Below are 14,751 nucleotides of genomic sequence, written 5' to 3' on the forward strand. Positions count from 1 at the left end.
ACAGCAATACATTAAGAAGATCATACACCATGATCAAGTGAGATTCATACCAGGGACACAGGGATGGTTCAACATCTGCAAATCAATCAGTGTGACACACCACATTAACAAAATGAGGAAGAAAAAACACATGATAATCTGCATAGATGCAGAGTAAGCATTTGACAAGATCCAACATCCATTCATAATAAAAACTGTCAATAAAATGGGTATAGAAGGAAAGTACCTCAACATGATAAAGGCTATATATGACAAACCCACTGCCAACATCACACTCAATGGGGAAAAACTGAAAGCCATCCCTCTAAGAACAGGAACAAGACAGGGGTGCCCACTCTCACCACTCATATTCAACATAGTACTAGAGGTTTTGGCCAGAGCAATTAGGCAAGAAAAATAAATAAAAAGAATCCAAACAGGCACTGAATAAGTGAAACTCTCTCTCTTTGCAGACAACATGATCTTATATATAGAAAACCCTAAAGAACAATCGGAACACCGTTAGAAACAATCAACAACTACAGCAAAATTGCAGGGTACAAAGTCAACTTACAAAAATCAGTAGTATTTCTATACTCAAATGATGAACTAACAGACCAAGAACTCTAGAATACAATCCCATTTACAATTGAAACAAAAAGAATAAAATATCTAGGAATAAATTTAACCAAGGAGGTGAAAGACCTATACAATGAAAACTATAAGACTTTCCTGAAAGAAATCGATAGTGGCATAAAGATATGGAAAGATATTCCATGGAAATGGGTTGGAAGAATAAACGTAGTTAAAATGTCCATACTGCCTAAAGCAATCTATGGATTCAATGGAATCCCAATGACATTCTTCACAGAAATAGAACAAAGAATCTTAAAATTCATATGGGCAACAAAAGACCCCAAATAGCCAAAGCAATCCTGAAAAACAAGAACAAAGCTGGTGGCATCACAATCCCTGACTCCAAGTTGTATTACAAAGCTATAGTAATCAAACAGCATGGCACTGGTACAAGAACAGGCACACAGATCAATGGAACAGAATTGAAAGCCCAGAAATAAAACCACCCTTCTCTGGACAGCTAATCTTCGACAAAGGAACCAAGAACATACAATGGAGAAAGGAAAGCCTCTTCAATAAATGGTGCTGGGAAAACTGGACAGCCACATGCAAAAGAATGAAAGGAGACCATTATCTTTCCCCATGCACAAAAATAGACTCAAAATGGACTGAAGATTTGAAGGTAAGACCTGAAACCATAAAACTTCTGGAAGAGTATATAGGCAGTACACTCTTTGACATCAGATTTAAAAGGATCTTTTCGAATACCATGTCTACTCAGACAAGGGAAACAAAAGAAAAAATAAACACGTGGGACTTCATCGGACTAAAGAGTGTCTTAAAGGCAAAGGAAACCAGGAACAAAATGAAAAAACAACCCACCAACTGGGAGAAAATATTTGCAAATCATATATCCAATAATGGGTTAATGTCCATAACATATAAAGAAGTCACACAAATGAACTACAAGAAAAAAAGATCGAATCAAAAAGTAGGCAGAAGATATGAACAGACATTTTTCCAAAGAAGATATACAGATGGCCAATAGGCACATGAAAAGATGCTCAACATCACTAAACTCCAGGGAAATGCAAATCAAAACTACACTTAGATATTATCTTATATATGTTAGAATGGCTATAATCACCAAGACAACAAATGTTGGAGAGGGTGTGGATAAAAGGGAACCTGCATCCACTGCTGGTGGTAATGCAAACTGGTGCAGCCCACTCTAGAAAACAGTATGGATATTTCTCAAAAAATTAAGAATAGAACTACCATATGATCCAGCTATCTCACTACTGGATATTTACCCAAAGAAGTTGAAATCAACAATTCAAAGAGAAGTGTTCACCCTATGTTCATTGCAGCATTATTCACAATAGCCAAGACATGGAAGCAACCAAGTGCCCATTGACTGATGATTGGATAAAGAAGATGTGGTATAGATATATAATGGAATACTAATCAGTCATAAAAATAGCGAAATCATCCCACTCACAACCTCATGGATGAACCTTGAGGGCATCATGTTAAGTGAAATAAGCCAGACAGAGAAAGACAAACACCATATGATTTCATTCATATGTGGAATATGAACAAACTTATGGACAAAGAGAATAAATTAGTGGTTATTTGGGGAGGATAGTTGGTGGGTGGGCACAAGGGGTGAAGAGGCCTCCTTATATGGTGTATGACAAATAATAATGTACAACTGAAATCTCACTATGTAATAAGCTATTATGACCACAATAAAAAAATCACATAGCAAATGACATGTTTTAGACTCAAATCCAAATCTGACTCCAAAATCCATGCTGTTTCTACTATTCCAAAATGAACTGTTGCAGAAAATCCAATATTCTGCTTACTAGATGTTCACAACATATTTCCTATGCTTGGTACCAATTTACAAAGAATCAAAATACACGAGGCACAATCTCTTCTTCCCTGATCACTCGAAAGGCCCTGCAGAGCCTTTCAGCGTGGCTGCTCAACAACTCTGAGCAGAATTATCTTTGGAAAGGAGTGTGAAGACCATCCAGGTTGTTTGTATTTCCTTTTTTCTGGATTCTGGATGAACAGTCTTTGACTGGACGTCCAACACAGAGAGACAATCTGGTTTACTTCCTGGCCCGAGCCAGTGTCAATAGAAGAGCACGTATTTCCCACGGGTATGGAATGGCATGAGGGTCTTTCATTCATTCTATTGTGGTTTACCTCAACCATCCCCTTAACTCTCTCTGTTTCAGATTTGGACATGTGATAACGGTTAGTAGGACACCCAGGTGGGGACTCCATTGCACCTGTCCCACCAGTTCTGTGAGATGCTGCTCATTTTTACCTCCACCAGAGGGCATCAGCAGTAGAAAAAGCCAGCCTTCCCCAGGCCACACGTCATACCATGCTGTCCAATACGGGAGCCATGGGCCGCACATGTGGCTACTGAGCACTTTAACGGAGCTAGTGTGGCATGTTAAAATGATAATATTTGGTTATATTCAGTTAAAGAAAATGTATTGTTTAAATTGATTTCACGTGTTTCTTTTTACTCAAATGTGGCTACTGGAAAATTTAGGATTACTTATGTGGCTTGCATTCACGGCCCAACATTGTTCAATATAATCCATAAAATAATAAAATAGAGTTTTCAAAAGAACTCAAATTTGAATATAATTTTTCAGCCTATAAATATGTTGCACAGATATCATATCATAATAAGAATTAGGAGGGATCTTGGAGCTTATCTAGAATGTCCTTATTTTACAGCTAAAGAAACTGAGGCCCAGAGAGATGAAGCAACTTTGCCCAAGGTCACACAGAGCTGGGCTTTGAATGTAGGCCACCAGCACCAAATCAGTGTCCTTCATTCGACAGGTGTCCCGCAGAATCCAGGCCTCATGGGACAGAATGTCTCGCTGAGGGCCTCCCACCCCGGGCCCCGGCACCAGTGCCTGGCGCTTGCCGGGGCCACTTTACTCAACACCCACTCCGCCTGCGGTGCTTTATCATCCTGCACAAAGTTACGAAGATAAGCGATCTTCAGGCTCCGTTCTCTAGATGCTCACAGTGTGGTACAGAAGATACCAGAAGGACAGTAACTAGTTAAAACCATAAAACAGAGGTTCTGGCAAAGTGCGACTGAAAGCTGATGTGGAAACGTTTCAACCTCACTGGTAATTTAAAACATGCAAATAAAAATCATGATGTTTCACTGTTTGTTACTTTTTTCATAATCTTCCTAGTTTCAGAAGGATTTGAAGTAGATCGTAAACCTATGTCAAAAAAAATCAATAGAAAATGGAATTGGTAGAAAAAACCCCGAGTATTCTTTCTGCAAACATGTCCTATGGGGGATGAGGCTTCAGCCCAAGTAAGTGGTTTGACTACATGAACGTGTCGGTTACCACGGGGTCCCTTATCCCAATTTGCTTCGCTTTAGGGGAAGAAAAGTAGTTATAGCCCACTGGATATTTGACGTATGCTGGGCAAAACATTTATCTTCATTTGGTTTAGGAAAATCCAAAGTTCTCTGGCTTTATTCAGTATCAGAATGAGAAGCTTCCTTGGGAGAAGAAGCCAGGTCCTGTTCTGTCCCCGGTGTCTGCCACAGGACTTCACACATAGAGACACTGCGTTCAGTACAGCTTTGCTGAGTCCAGGATGGCACCCACATTTGTTCTGTGCCGCTTACGTGCCCATGCAATTTACAAACCTCTTTATATAAACTAGCTCATTTAATAATCTCAAAATCCTGAAAATTTGAGTCTCAACTTGGAGAAAATAAAACAGAAGCTCCAAAGGTTGAGAAAGGTGCCCCAATTCCCTGGCTACCAGGGAGGGGAGCTGAGGTTTGACCTATAACGTCTCTGGTTCCAAAGCTTGTGTCACTATATCATTTGAAGGAATAGAAGAATAGAGGGGAAAAGAGGGAAAGAATACAGAAAAAAAAGAGAGAGCGCGGAGAAGGATGCAAGGGAGGGATGGAGAGAAACACAGAGACGGGTGGGAAGGGAGCGAGCATGGAATTGTGCGTCTTTAGGCACATAGTCTAAGATGAAAGACAAAGAGAAGGGTCGGAGCTTCCCTGGAGAAAATTATTGCCGGCAATTTAGAGAGAAATTTTCTAGAATGGCAGGTTAGGAACTCAACTTCTGTTGAAGGCTTGGCTCTCTGAAGTTCCCCCAGGACGGCCTCCTCTCTTGCCACCTCATTATCGCCAGGAACAATCTGCATGACCAGTAATGAGGGGATGTTAATGCTGGCAGTCTCGGGGCGGGTACTGGCCCTGCGCGGGGCTCAGGTCACAGGTTCAGACCTGGATGCTGGGGATTGAGCTGTGTGGAACTGCCGACCGTCCCCCGGATGACAGTCCATTAGCCCTCCCGCTCTGCAGGGCAGTACTGAGAAGGTGAGCCGCTCACTCACAACCCCTGCCAGCAGACCGTGGAGCAGGGTGCGGCCTCCCGGGTGTCCAGTGCTTCCCGCCGCTGATGCTGACCAGCCTGCTCTCCCGCGGGCTGGAGGTCACGGGCTCGAGGTCTGCCTGCAGGATCGCCTTTGTCAGGATTCTGGCCCTGCCCAAACTCTGCTCCCAACTAAAGCGCAGGGCAATTAGGGAGTCAGGCTGCTCTGGCTGTGCATTTGTAACATTTATAGTTTCTAAGTGTATGTTTCCTTCTGTGAGCTGGTTCTATATGGTGGAAAAAACAATGACTCTGGAGTCAGTTTTAGTCCTGGTATCTCTTTCTTTAGCTCTGTGGCCTTGGGCACATTACTTTATGTCTGTGAACCTTGGTTTCCTCACATGTCATGAGAAATGATAACAACAGCCTCATAGGTTTATTTGGATTATTATTATTTATTTGTTAATACTGGTAGCTAACATTGAGTGTTGTGAGTTAGTTTCTAATGCTAATTGCTTTATACATATTATCGATAATCTTCACAACTTTATACGTCACTATTGCTCTTCTCCCTAATTACAGAAGCAGAAGCAGAGTCTGAGACTGAGTTGGTACATGCACAACTGGGACCTGAAGCCTGATATTTCTGACAAAGTTTGTAACCTTTACCACTATGCTGCACTGAGATCATGAATTAACAAGAGCAAGAGCCTGACACAGAATGTGTTGACAATCATATTTGTCATTTACTAATATATCAGTTAGAATCCAGTCAGAAAATAGAACTCTCTTTATGTGTTTAAATAGAGGAAATTTAACGCGGGGGGTTGGTTGTCTGGTGATGGAAGAGCTGAGAAGACAAATAGGGACGTTGAGGCAAGCTGGAGATCATTGACGGAAAAAGCCATTGCAGCCCTTAGTCTGGAGGAGCAAAGGAAGGAGGTGGGGCCACCAAATCCCAGACCTTCAGAAGCTGGAACCACAGGGGAGCCGTGGAGAGATGCTCCCCTCCTGGAGATACGACCCAAAGCCAGGAGAGTTGGGGGTAGAAATGCTCTGGCTTCTTCCCTCCTCCTACCCTCCAGTCACCCTGCAGTGCCTCAAATTGGTCATATGTACTCAGAAACCCAAGAGGAAGGAAGCTTGGGAAATGTGGTTTTCTGCAAGCTCAACAAAGAAGGACAGAGTAGAGATCTGAGATGAGACAGGCAGGTGCCTAGCACATCTGACAACCCTGTGAAATAGGTAGGTTGAGGTTATCCTCTCAGAATGGGAAGGGTCCCTTCCAAGGTGAGCCACCTGACAAAACCCTATTCGTCTATAACCCATGATGTCCTCAAAGTCCCTCCCATTCTGAGGCTTTCCTTGAATCGCAAAAGATTAGTCGTTCCGTCTTTGGAGCTCTGGGGTACTTAACGTCTAGCCTTACTTTTCTCATCTGGAAAATGGGGTCCCTGTTGTGCCACGGATTGAATACTTGGCAGGGTCAACCTGAGAGGATAACCTCAACCTACCTATCTCAAAACTCTTTGTCCCACTGCAGTGGGAACAGAAGAGGGAAAGATATGGATCCATAAATTGGAGGGTTTGGGCTGCACTCTCTGAATTTCCTGCCAACTCTAATCGTTTTTTATCTCTGCTAGAAATTCTGTCGGAGATTGAAGAGATCTGTACTCCATATTGTTTTCACGGTACTTTAAAGGATCCATTTTCTCGTGATGAACTGTGTCCCTGGAGTCCTGTTTACACCGGGTCCATGAGGCCCGTTCATATTGATGGCGAAATTGACACGTAGGTGGGGAAAATCTTGCTAATGGGACCTGCTCAAAAGGGACACAGAGTTTTGGTCTCTCGCCTGCCTTCTTAGCGCCAATGGGTTAGCAGCTGGGAAACAGCAACACAGCGGCTATATGTTAGTGTCTCAGCGATCCATTCTGTGTGGATATGCTGTCAGGACATTTTTCTGCAGATATTTCCATTATACATGCCACTATGTACATTCCATTACACACTTGATGGGTAAACTTTGCTACCGACGTTACACACGACATTTCAGCTGTTAGCATGTGACAGCCTCCCTCTTAGAATGCCTACCTCTAGTTTCTCCAGGTCCCAGTCATCACCCCACTCCCTGGTGGATGGAGTGTGCGTCTTGAAATGCAGATCTAGTTATAACAAAGCCTTCCTTCTCCTCACTTTCCATCCCTCTGTGGCCCACCGTGCCTTCAAGATTATCTAGGCTCCTTAGAATATCTCAGCTTCCTCCAAGCTCTCCCAGTTGCCCCTCCGTGACCTCTGAGTTTCAGGTGTGTTGACCCACTGACCACGCACTTTCACACTTGTGTGCAAATCATCCTTGCCCTTGCTGTCCCCCTGGAATGGCCTTGCCCAGCTCCCGTCTCTGGCAGTGTCGGCGCTCCCTCAGGGGACCCCCGGCTCCCCCCCGCCCCCACCGTTTGTGACTGTGTGTTTCAGTGTGCCATGGATACGTTGCCTGCACAAAACTGTCACTCAATATTTGTAGTTTTGGGTGTAACCGACCTCCTAGAAGAGACGGGACACATAGTAGAAGCAGGTAGCTACTGGGGGAGGAGTTGTCATTCCTCTGTTTTATTCATTTCTACCTTTCTAGTGCCTAACATGCTGTCTGGGACACAGTGGGTATCAAATAAGTGTTTGTTGAATATTTGAAGAATTGGAGATTTAAAAATAAGAGTAAAATGCACTCCGTTCATTAAATACGGTGCTTTTAGAAGGCTCCCCTCAGTGCGGACCTGCCTCTGCAGGCCAGGTAGGCGCATATGCGTGGGAGGTGGGACTTGGCAAGAAGTCCAGTCGTGTTTTTGTTGGAAACCGGCATCTCTTCATGCATGGCTCTGGGAGTTTATTCTGCTCCCGTTGCTCTGGAGCCCAGCAGCCGCCTGTGTCAGGGCCCCAGGTTAACAAGCAAACCCTCTTCCTGGGGCAGAGGTGCCCTGGCCCGTGACAGACACTAAGGAAGAGCCTCGGTAGATGAGGATGAATATTTGTGCCTTCTACTCTTTATCAGCCATCCACAGGCCCAACCACATGGGCTTTCAAGCTGTCTGGGCCGGGAGGTGGTGTGGGGCCCAGGCCCCTTTGTTAGCAGAGGTGCCGGCCCATCACCCAGCAGTCAGACCCCAGTGCTTCCCTGTTGCTCTCTCTGTCTGAGAGTGGCTCATTGATCAGAGCATTCTTTCCCACCAGCCCTGATGCAACCTCCGATTCCTACACAGTCTGGAGCACAGCAGAAGCCATGCCAGTCCTAGCACACTAGAGGAGTTCTAGTTGCCAATCCCAGGGCATCGTCATGGAAGCCCTTCTCTGTCAGCAGTGTCGGGTAGTGGTTAAGGGTCTGTTCTCTGCAGTCAGACCGCCTGGACTGGAATCCACACTCTGTGCTCCGACACTTGTTAGCTGCATGACCTTGGGCAGGTCACTCCCCCCTTCGATGCCCCAGGTTCTGCAGCAGTGACATAGAGGTGATGATAAGAGTGGCTCAGGAGTCAGGGCTTTAAAGGAGCGTCTATGGGTGTCACACGATAGAGCTGTGGCTGACATCTAATAAGCACTGTAGAAGTTTGGTTCTTACCAGTCCTTCCACAAACATATGCTGAGGGCCTGCTATGTGCCAAACCTTGTTCCGGATGCTATGGAGGGAAACAGATGAAAAGATGTGCTTCCATCCTCAATAATCTCAGCCTACTAGGAATGAGAGCCAAGTAAGCAAATCCCTGCAGTAGAGTTTGACGACTGTCGAATAGAGACTTGTGCGTGATTCCATGAGGGCACAGAGCGTCTGCCCAGGATCCTCAGGGAAGTCACTGAAGCCTGCGCAGAGGAGAAGACACTGGAGCGAACTCTTAAAGGTGGAGGGAGCTTGGCAGAAGGATTAGTACGAGAGAATATTCCAGACAGATAATAATGCATGTGCAAAGATTCAGAGCTAGGGCCCAGTGTGGCCTGTTTGGGGAACTGTAATGTGTAACTGGCGCATGGGTGTGACAAAGCAGAGACAGGTGAGGTGGGGCAATAGGCAAGGGCCAGTCCTTGGGCCCCGAAGGCAACTCTTACGAGCTTGGACCCAGTGTCTGTGGGGAATGAGGACTCCCTGCGAGTTGTGAGATTCAGGGAAAGAAGAGAGAATTGAGATGGGTGCTTTTTGTTGCTCTCTGAGCTATTATGTTTATTTTTAAGAGAAAAAAATGAGTAAACCAGAAATTAAACTTTCGTGAGCTTGGTGTTAGACCTGAGTTCCAGTAAATTCACATAGCATATTGGTTCATGAGCTAATCCTATTTGGACATGGGTGTGTTTTTAACTCTATGATTCTTCTGAACAAGGTTCTCAATCCAAAGGAAACTCATTTAGCCTGAAGATTCTATACCAATTACATAGTTTTATAAGGTCAAAATAAAAGTTGGGAGTCATTTTATTTTCATCTGTACTGGTAGAAATTACAGAATCAAGCTGTTTCAATGAGAAAAAGCACCAGGAAGGAGAAAGTGAAAATAGAAGTGTCAGCACCCTCAGAGGCTCCTGCTGCACCCAGATGCTGGAAGATGAGGCCGGGGTGGGCTGTGAAGTCCTTTGACAACACGGTCTCTGTCCCTGAACAAGGTGCCAGGACTTCAAGAGGAATAGACATGAAACACAACATCTTTCCACCCTTATTAAGATTTAATCCTGCTTTCAACAGGATTGCAATGTTATTAAATTAGAGGTTTTTTTTTCTTTTTTAAAAAGGGATTTAACTTTTGCTTCCCTGACATCATAATCAACATGGAACAGATGCAAAGGAGAAATTGTGTGACCACTGGTAATGTGGGCCTGTACTTAACATGTAGCATGTGAAGTTATTAAAATGGAAATTAATTCTCTTTATTACTATCATACCCTATCAATTAATTTGGTTGGAGGTGCTTATGAATATGCAATCGTTCCTCCCTGCTGCCCGCCCCTTAGTCTGTGTGTGTGGAGAGCATCAGTAAAATTTTAGATCCTTTTGCTAGTTTTGCCAGCACTCTTTGCTTCCTAATAATATTGAGAATGGTGAGAACTAACAGTTATTGAATTTTTTCTATGTGCCAGGCACTGTTCTAAGCACTTTACATTGCCTCATTTAATCCTCACAACAGATTTTTGAGATGGGTCCTTTTATTATCCTAAGATGGAAGAGGAAGATGAGGCACAGACAGGGAAAGAGCCTTCCCCAGGTCACCTAGGCATTCTGACTCCAGAATCTGTGCTCCTCGCTGCTGTGCTGCGCTGCGTCTTACAGGTTCCAGAGAAGGGACTGTAATGAGGCCGAGAGTCACAGACACCAACTCCTGTGAGCTGAGAAAGAGTGTAGGGGAGCTGAGATGGGACAGAGGGCTCTGGGTTGGAAGCAGGTGTTTTAGAATATAGATTTTATTATTATTTAGGTATGGCAAAGCCACCGGATCAGGAGACAACTGCCATTAATAGTACAGATCCCAAGAGGAGGGGCATATGACACCGCAGGGTCCACACAGGAAGTTCCAGGCTTGGTCAGGAGGCAGCGAGAGAGGGGGACCACTGGCAAGAGTGTTTATTGTGGTTTCTGTGGGAAGAAAGAAGAGGCAGGTGAAATAGGTTTAGAATTGACTAGCTTGAATAATTTCAGCGGACTCTGGGGCATGGGGGCTGTGCCTAGTTGTCTGGTACCTGGCTGGGAGGTGATCAGGGCAGGTGGATAGTGGCCTGGAGTGTGAGAGGTTGTGGGTGTGGGATCTGGATTGGTCGGTTTGCATTTGAAAGGTGCACTCCAGGAGAAGTGTTCACTATCTCTAGGAATTCGCTAACCCTGGAGGGACAGTCCCTGCAGTAGCAAGACCCCGGATGACAAAGCGTCAGAAATACAGAAAATAAGACAGAGTTAATAGAGCAAGGTCTCAGTGAGGAGTGCTGTGGGAGGCCCCCAGAGGGCCCCAGGCAGGAAGGAGGAGGCAAAGGGCGGCAGGTGAGCCAGTAAGATGGGCCTGAGTATACAATGGTCTTCATGATGCCCGGGAGGGAGGGGGCAGGGAATCGGAGGCACTGAAACTAACCTTCAGAATATCCTTTAGTCATTTGATATTATCCATATTGCATGTTTAACTTTTTTTGCACATCAAACCTTGAGGTGTGGTGGGGAAGACCACGACTCATCTTTTCAGCCAGACATCTCCTCCTTGGAAGCAGAGACCCTGTCTTGATCATCACAGCACACCTGCAGGTTCTGAGGTGAGACTTCCTCTCCCAGAGTGGAAGGACCTGCTTCAGACTCTGTTTGTAAATCCTGATTCCTCAATAACACCCCAGCAGGCTGCAGCTCTTCATGTGCCGGCTGCAAACTGGTTTTGGTGTGAGGGTGCCTGCTAAGCCAGGTGAAAGGAAACCCAGGAGAGGAATCTCGGTGAATGCTTGATTCGTAACCCCTGGTTCGCAATCGTCTCCTCTTTACTTTACTTTGGAAAAGCAAGACGAACTATGTAAAACGAACCAATGTGGCACCGCAGGGGAACCAAGGACGGGTCTGCTGTACAAGGGCATGGATAATGAGGTGATCTGAACATCACTTGTGTGGGCTTTTTAATCACCAATCCAGAACCTAGGACTCCTTCTGGATTCCCTCCACTCTTCCATCCCCACCTCCAGTTCATTAATGTGCCATCTCACTTCCATCTCCAAAGTGTGTCCTGGGATGTCCTCGCTCAAATGCCTCCACCCAAGTCTGAGGAGCCACCGTCAATTGTCTCCTTTGCTTTCACAAGAAGCTTTTCATGGGTCTCTTTATTTTGCCTCTTGCCCTCTTTCAATCTATTTTCCATACGAGAGCCGCATATTATTTTTAAAATATGAAAGATATCAAGTCACTCTTCTGCTTAGTGCCTTTTTATAACGTATTATTTAGGGTAGGCTAGCTGCTGTAGCAAAGGGATCCAAAAGTATATAACAGCTCATACACGATAGTCGTGACCTGAATGAGTGAATAGATCAGCAGGGTGGCCCACTCTAAGGAGTCATTCAGGCTCTTAACACATGGTTTCAAGGTTATCCTAGGTTGGATTTCCTCCTGGAAGCAGACCCTGAAACCAGGATTCATATGAAAGTGATCTAGTGAGAAGTTCTTCTGGGAAATATGATAAAGAAGTGGAGAAGTGGGACCAGGAAGGGGAGGAAATTAAGTCAGGGCGCGATATCAAGGAAAGTCCAGGGAGGTAATTGTAACCTGATCCTACAAGGGAAGCTCTGGAGGGGACGTGGAACCACCCCGGAGTTGTCCCATCAGGAGAGGGAGCTGGAGGACTGAGCCCGTGCCCGCCATTCACTGGCCAAGAGCTGCCCCCAGGGAGACTATCCTCCCTGGATTTCTAGCGATCTGTGTGTGCCGGCAAAGGGGGTGCTGACCCCTGGGGACAGCCCACTGATGTGGAGATGCAGCTGGTGGCATGTGGGAGAGAAGAAACACCTGGAGTCAGTGTGCAGGAAAACGATACAGGGATCCAAGGGAGAGGGGCGGGGGCTTGGGCTGCATCTGCTACACAAAGGCTCCCTAGGAGCTTTGTTCCAGCGGGAAGGAGCAGGGGCAAAGCTTCCATGGGCCATGCTCAGAAGGGAGTCGCATCACTTCCGCTTATATTCCATTGGCTAGAACTCAGGTGCAAGGCTACATCCAACCACAAGGGAGGCTGGGAAAAGTAGTGCAGCTGTGTACCCAGGAAGCAGAAGAGGACATGGGCCTCCTGGCACAGAGAGCCTCTCTAGATACTTGAATAAAAATCTAACTGCCCTACCAGGCCCTGCAGGTGTCTACATGCCTGCTTCTCCAGCCCAGTCACCTCTGCCCTTTGCACCCCCACCCATTTCTGCTGCACCCGGGCACCACTGTATCAGATGTTGAGAAAATTAGCAGAAGACGTTCAGCCTAGGATTGCAATATTTTGTTATGATGATAATAGTGTTAATTGACCTTTGAGTAAGGGTGTGTGATAGATTGCGATAAAGTAGCTAATGAAACCACTGGTAAAATTTAGTGGAGACTGTGAGAGCCACAGCTAGCCTCAGATGAACTCATGGAAAGGGGAGAGCCATATCTCTCTGGGGGTAGCCCGAAGCAGCTAGGCACACTCAGCGAGCCGCATGGTCGCATTGTCACTGCTGCAAATTCAGCACCCACTGGCCCAGGGCTGGTCTCTCTGATTACCAGTTGGTAGCATCACCTTGGGCAAGTTAGTTAACGTATATGTGCCTCAGTTTTCTCATCTGTAAAGTGGAGCTGATAATTGTTCCTAATTCCTGGCATCGTTGGGAAGATCAAATGAGTCACTATAACAGAAAGGGCTAAGCACTTTATAACTGCTGTTATTACCATTAGGGACATGCAGGCTGCACAGATGGCCTCCTCTTCCAGCTTCCCCGCCCTCCCACTGGGATGAGGTTCTGAAGGACACTCTCCTGTGAGCAACTTATTTGCTTCTGCTACCTGCAGCCTTACTCCAGGCTAAGGGATGTTTGGAGGCTACAACCAAAAGCAAGCTCCCGTTTAACGTGAAACATGTAGGTGTGTGCATCTTCTTTGTCATTGGGCACAACTTAAATCAAAGAACCTGAGACCTATGCATCAGCAGCCCTAGAACAGGAGATGATAGCCTCGTCTGTTCCCAAAGCCGCAGCTTCCTTAGCTCACCTTTCCTTGAGAAGAGAGCTCGGTAGGAGTCTGCTAGTCTCTGTCACAAGTCCTGCGTCCTTGGATTGCACGTCTCACAATGCCAGGAGGCGACACCATTGTCGTAGACTGCAGTGGCGGCCATGCACTGTCTTGCTGTCTCAGTGTTTAATGTAAAGTACACGTATTTTAGAGTCATAACAATTTGGATGTGAATTCTGACTCTCACTCATTGCTCGTGTGACCTTGCGTAAATTATAACTCACCTTGTGTACATTCCCTAGCCTCTCCGGGCCTCAGTTCCTTCCTCTTCAGTGAGGTGGCAATACCCGCCCTGCAGAGCAGGCGTTGTTATGAAGCCCGGAGGGAGTAGAGGTGAGAAGTGCAGCTAAGTGCTGGACGACGTCTTAGTTCCTCAGAGTTTGGGCTGTCAATTGCTGGGTAACAAATCACTCTGAAGTGTAGTGGCTTAAAACAGAAATGACTGCTTATTCTCTTGTGATTCTGCACTCAAGGCAGGGCTCCTTGGGGACAGCTCCTGGTGCTCTGTGTGCTGTTGGTTGGGGCAGTTCGTCTGGGGCTGGAGGACCCAAGATAGCTTCTTTCACGTGACTGGCACTGCAGCTCGGGGGGCTGGAAGGCTGGTGGTTGGCTGGGTTCTCTCTCTCTCCATCTTTCTCTCCCTCTCTGCCTCTCGCTACACTCTCCCACATTCGGCAACCTCTTCTCTCCACGTGCCCTTCCTCCCCGCTCTCCAGCAGGGTAATCAGACTTCTTAATGTGGTATCTCGGAGCTCCCAAGAGCGCGAAATTCAGTACCACCGTGTTTTTCAGACCTAGACCTGGCCCTGGCACGGGGCTACTTTGCCACATTCTATTGGTCAGAGCGAGACAGGCAGCTCAAGGGGAGGCCGACCCTACCTCTTGAGGGAAGAAGGAGCATGCATGTACAGGGACGAAAGGGGTCCTGAGGGGCCGTTTCGTAGACAATTCGTCACGCTCAGTAAGTGGCAGCTTTAGTTTTCATTGTTATTGGATTCTCATCAGGGAGAAGGGCCAGGGGGTGCAAAACCAAAACATTTTAGACAAAAAGCCCTA

The 14,751-nt window shown here is 46.1% G+C and overlaps 1 protein-coding gene across 5 annotated transcripts in view; it reads left to right on the plus strand.

Annotated features, from left to right (window-relative positions):
* The window catches only part of DAB1 (DAB adaptor protein 1), a 1,085,079-nt gene that overhangs the window by 174,612 nt on the left and 895,716 nt on the right, over positions 1-14,751 (plus strand).

Source organism: Equus caballus, chromosome 2 (genome assembly GCF_041296265.1).
Source record: "Equus caballus isolate H_3958 breed thoroughbred chromosome 2, TB-T2T, whole genome shotgun sequence".
NCBI classification, from domain to species: domain Eukaryota; kingdom Metazoa; phylum Chordata; class Mammalia; order Perissodactyla; family Equidae; genus Equus; species Equus caballus.